We start from the raw sequence: 6,000 nt of genomic DNA on the forward strand, positions 1-6,000 counted from the left end.
ATGTCCTCCATCTTGAGCATGACTAAGATGCATTAACTGACATTTATCTTGTGTTTTTAGCTGTTATTTTGTTTGACCTGAATGTCCTACATTTTGTGGTGCCTTGTCCTCTTTTCCGTTAGTACATCTTATCGCCTGTGGCAGAAACCTGTATCCCCTTCTCTCCCAAATGGGACTCAAAGTGGCTTAAAATATAATTAAACAGAATATCTAAAACAATATGGAGTACAAATATGTTTAAAAGAATTAAACCTGACATTCAGTTTAAACACTATTTGAACAACATTAAAACTTAAAACAATTAAAACTTTAAAAATTACACAATACTAAAAACAGCAACACCCGAAGTAAACCCCCTCTAAAGAACCTGCCAAGAAAAATCCCATGATAGGGTGACCATCAGTTGGAAACAACTTGAAGACACACAACAACAAGAAGCCGCAAACCACCATTTTATTTTATATTATATTATATTAATCATATTATTTAGGTTGCGTCTCTCTTATCCAGAATTCTGAAATCCAAAATACTCTAAAATACTCTAAAACCCAACATTTTATTCTGGGTGCTTTCTGAGGATTCATGTACACAAATTTCATTTCTGCACATTTTAAAAAATGTATAAAAATTATCTTCAGGCTAGTGTATAATGTATATATGCAATAGATTTAATTTGTGCTCAGACTTGGTCCCATCTCCAGCATATCTCCGCATGCATGTACTGTATTTGCAAATACAGATATTCCAAAATCCCTCCCCCACCAAAAAAACATCAAAAATTCAAAACACTTCGGTCTCAAGCTTTGAAATAAGGGAGACACAACTTGCATCCCACTTTTTCTCTGAATGGGACTCAAAGTAGCTTAAAATATAAATTAAAACAGAACATCTAAAACAATATGAATACAATTTTTTTAAAGCATTAAACCTGACATTTAATTCAAACACTACTTTAACAACATTGAAACTTAAAAAACAATTAAAACTCTAAAAGACACATTACAGCACACTCAGTTGCACATCACTCCATTCTGCAGCGCTTGCAACAAACAAACAGAGAGAGGGAGGGAGAGAGAGAGAGAGAGAACAACCCCCCCCCAAAAAAAACAAACAGAGATAAAGTGATGACTGGCAGAAAGGTTATCACTTCAACTGGGGGACAACAACCAATTTACTTAGACAGGCCTTTGATTCTTAAATCATGTAGCGAAGAGTGTTTGAAGTAATGTGATGTGCGCCTTATATTTTAAAACATACATTATTTAAAATGTATTACAAACTTTTGTAATCGTTGCTTTAAAACAAAATTGTTTGTTAAATAGTTTTAATTTCTTTGTTGTAAATTAGGAATCTATGAATTTTGTTTGAAATTTAGTATAACTTTTGTGTGACATTCGGGGAGAAATAAAATAATGAAATAATAGTGTACTTCCCAACATTTCACAGCGGGAACACAGACACCTACGCAGCCTCTGGCCAAGCAGTACGGATGTGGTCAAGATGGCAAAGTTATTCATGAGGAAGGATATACAACACAAGTTAGGAGAGGCTGCAGCAGTTTTGTTTTTCCTGAGCCTACTGGTCTGGGAAGGGTAAGATTATATCCCCTCCTCTCTTTTGCTACCTTCTAATTTAAATGAGTCCAAATGCTTTTGTTTTTAATACGATGCAGCATAAAGTAAGCTGAGAATTGGGGGGGGGGAGAAAGAAAAACTGGACATTTTGAAAGCATCTGAAAATGTGGGATGACTGAGGATTAATTGCCAAGGTCTTTACCAGTTACTGCAATTACAGTACTTAGTTCTTTTATCCACTGCTTCATTTAAGACAACCTGCTATAATCTTTACACAAAAGGATCTAGCAATTTTTTATATCAAAATATCAAAATAATCCTGGGAAAATCTTTAAAACTTCAGCATTCCTTAGTTCTGTTATTGGTTGTGCTGTGCAGGAATAAATGTTGCTTCAATTTTGTAGAAGACAGATATAAAAAGGGAAACATTTAATTATGGCCTGGAAGCTGCTTATATATAATGGCATATATATGCTATTATTACATGATATGTTAGGATATACAAACTAATTCTCTTCTGTAAGAATGAGTTTCAGAGCATGTGCCCAGGCATTTTGCATTTATCAAAATATGGACTCAGAGTTATTTGTAACGAATGGCTAAAATAAACAGGCACGACCTTTTTTAATATGGTTTATAGAAATAATTGTTGCCTTTTTCACCAGATTGGTTATAAAATACAAAGATCCACACATCAGAGTAATGCAACGATCATAATCCAGCCAAAATTAAGCACTCCTACATCCTCCTGGCTTTGTTGATGAGATTAAATTTGACTAGGGTTGCAATCTGTACATATTTGCAATTGGACTAAATACTCTTTAAGTCCTTGGACTTTTGGAAAAACCAGGTACAGTGAGAGGGCAACTGTGGATGGTAGTGGGCACATTAGCCCCCAACCAGCTAACTTTAAAGGGCTACACTCCCCTTTGTATCTGCTCCTGCAAAACAAAACAAAAACATCTTTTATAATTATTACTAATAATAAATTAAGAAATAAGAAATCAAATACACTCTGGGAGTCAAGGGAAACATATTCTCCATGTTTTGGAGCCTTGTTGGGCCATTTTAGGCCCAGGAGAGGCCTTTTTTTTAATAACAAGAATGATCAGATGTCACTTCTTGCTTCAAAAAGGCTTTTTCTCAGCCAAAATTGGGTCCAAATGGGCCCCAAATGTGGTGGAAAAGCACCCCCACATCCCCTAGAGGGGATTAAGGAACAAAACCAAAGTTTCTGAAAAATTTCGTACAAATTCTACAAACGTTTTGTTTGACCCCCCAGAGGGGCATGGGGCTCCCAAGTGATGGGAATGCCCTTACACCCCCTTTGGGACTTTTGAAGCAATTAAAAAATCCTGGAGGCCAAATGAAGTCCACAAGATGCACTTTGTCCACCCTGATCTACAGGATAGGTCAACAAGTCTTTTTATACAGCTTCAATGCTGACCTTTGGCTGCTTTATAGCTATGGCATGGGTTAATGTACTAGAATGAATGACTCAATCCTCCAAAAATATGCAGATTCAGATTCTGCTGACTTACTTTAATGGTATGCAGTAGAACTGGCTAAGATAGTTGGGCCAATTGTGCCTCTAATTTATATACTTATGGACTGTAAAAAGATGAATAAATTAATCCAGAAAATATGCCTTATGGACATAGTACTGTACTGCGAACACATCCACAAAAATATGTCCAACTTCCTTGGCTAGTCATCTTCTCACCTATGTAATTTATCATAAAACATTTGAGGAACCGCCAGACTTCCCAGAAACAATGAAAACCCACAGCTTAAAATAGCTATGAGGATGCATGCACTGTGTTAATATCGCTGACTAATCAGACAGAGAACTGATACAGTACACAGCGGACTCCAAGCTTTTTGGATTTCCCCCTTATCTCTCTATTGAGCCTCCCTCCATTGTCAGTGACCTCTGTATCACAGCTGATACAGAAGGCCTTTTTGGATTGCGTGTTGGCTAGGCAACATGGTTAGGTAGGCCAGGCCAAAATACCCTGAAGGCACCAGATCTGGTCTTATCTTGGAAGCTAAACAGGGTGAACAATGAATACCAGATGCTGTAGTTGCCATACCTCGACAGGCAACTTGCAGCACACACACAATAGTGTTGGTGCTTGACATGATGGTTCAGACAGCTATCACAGATAAAGCTAGACAGAAGACTGATAGCATAGCACCGATAATCAGAGACAGACTTCACAAGGAAAACAATAGATTATAAAACTGCCTACTGTTAGAACAGAATATTATAGATCTCCTATAATAGGAGTTTCTTGGCAAAATTTGTTCACAATTTGCCTTTGCCTTTCTCTGAGGCTGAGAGAGTATAACTTGCCCAAGGTCACTCAGTGGGTTTCCATAACTGAGTCAGATCCTGGTCTCCAGAGTTGAGTCCAACACTCAAACCACTACAACACATTTGGCTCACCTAGGGTAGACCCTGGAAAATTGTGGTGGCTATGATCCATTAATTTGTTTTTGTGTGCCTTTCAAGTCACTTCCGACCAAGGCAACTCTAAAGTGACTTATAATGGGGTTTTCTTGGCAAGATTTGTTCAGAGGTGCTTTGCCATTGCCATCCTCTGAGGCTGAGAGAGTGTGGCTTGCCCAAGGTCTCCTAGTGCATTTCCATGACTGAGCTGGGACTTGAACCCAGGTCTCCAAAGTCCTAGTCCAGTGTCAGACCGCTATGCATGCTAACCTTTCACCTTATTTATTTAATTTATTGAATTTATATTTTACCTTTCTCCCCATGAATGGGACTCAAAGTGGCTTCGGTTAGTGTAATATTATAGAAAGCATATTTGAAAATGCAACAATGAAAATAAATACTGCACTTGCTCAGTTCTTATAATTTCACCAAATATGCTTCCGTAAACTGAATGTTATATGAAGAAAAAAGCATTGTTTTTTCCCTTCAGGGTAAACATATCTGAGGTTAGAAATTATATGTGAAATATCAGCTTGAAGTGCCTATGATTGCTGCTGTGATTGTTTTCAGGTAATGGATCCTCAGCACTCTTGGAGTGTAAAGTAGAAGAGTCAGCATGGTATAATGAGCTTGGACTATTAACAACTGGAGTCCAGGGATCAAATCCCGGCTCAGCCATGGAAACCCACTGGCTGACCTTGCACAAGTCACACTCTCTCAGCCTCTGAGGAAATCAAAGGCAAAACCCAACTGAGCAAACCTTCCAAGAAAACCCGTGAAGATTACTTTAGGGTTGCCATAAGTTGGAAATGACTTCAAGGTACACAACAACAACAGGACGGGGATCTTGGAGATGCCTCATCCATAGGGGTGCCATGAGTCAAGGCAGTGACACACAACAAAAAATCAAAGCATCTGAGGAAGGAGACTGAAGTCTACAAAAGCTCATGCATTCTTATTATTTATTAAGCTTTATTTATAAGTGTTGTACATTTACACAGCGCTGTACATACAGTCATTGAACAGATAAAATAACCTGCCTATGGTGTACATTCTATGAGATCTCTCTACACAACCAAACTGTGACCACTTGTGCGGCAATCACGGCGGAAGAGGGTTGCCCAGCTTTTACTAATTGTTTAACATTGTTAATCATAATGGATTTATTTGTGGGTGGGAAAGTTGGGAGGGTTTGAGATACAAGGGACCCTGAGACTTTTTTGTATGCTTATTGTATTTTATGGATGTTTTATTGTTAGCCACTTCAATCTTTTTGGAGAAGCCGGATACTAATAATATAATATAATAATAATTGTTGTGTTGTTGTTGTTGTTTTATGGGTGGTAGTGAAACCCCCTGGGTCTGGTCACACTCTCTCAGCCTCCGAGGGAGGCAGTGCCAAACCCCAGAAAACCCCATGGCAGGCTCTTTCTTTTTCTTCTTAAATGCTTTTATTCGGCTCAACTGTTTTAAAAATCATGACAGGGAGGCTTTTTTTAAATTGTATTGGAGTGTTTTGATTTTCATTTTTTTAATGTGTTTTTTGATTTCATTTTAAAACCCTTTTGTCTGTTGTTTTCCATCTCGATTTCATACTGTTTTAAAGTGGGGTATTTCAATTGTGTGTGTATTTTTTTAAAAACACTTTATCTTCTCATCTCTCTCTCTCTCTTAATCCTGTGAGCCGCCTTGGGTCCTTTTCTGGGAGAAAGGCGGCATTAAAAAAAACGGAACGGTTAGTAAGTTGAAGACAAACAACACAACAACAACAACAAAACAACCAGGAGCCCCCCCGAAGAAGCCTCCCAGAGAGAGCCTCGGAGGAGCAGGAGGAGGGGGGAGCAGAGGCTGCTGCCCTGGCTAGGCTGAGGCGGAGGCGGAGGGAGGGAAGGGGCTGGCGCTTGGGCGGCGAGAAGAAGAAGAGAGAGAAGCCGTGGGCCTCCGCCGCCGCCGCCGCCAGTGCCCCTGCTGCTG

The sequence above is a fragment of the Sceloporus undulatus genome, chromosome 2 (assembly GCF_019175285.1).
Source record: "Sceloporus undulatus isolate JIND9_A2432 ecotype Alabama chromosome 2, SceUnd_v1.1, whole genome shotgun sequence".
Classification (NCBI taxonomy): domain Eukaryota; kingdom Metazoa; phylum Chordata; class Lepidosauria; order Squamata; family Phrynosomatidae; genus Sceloporus; species Sceloporus undulatus.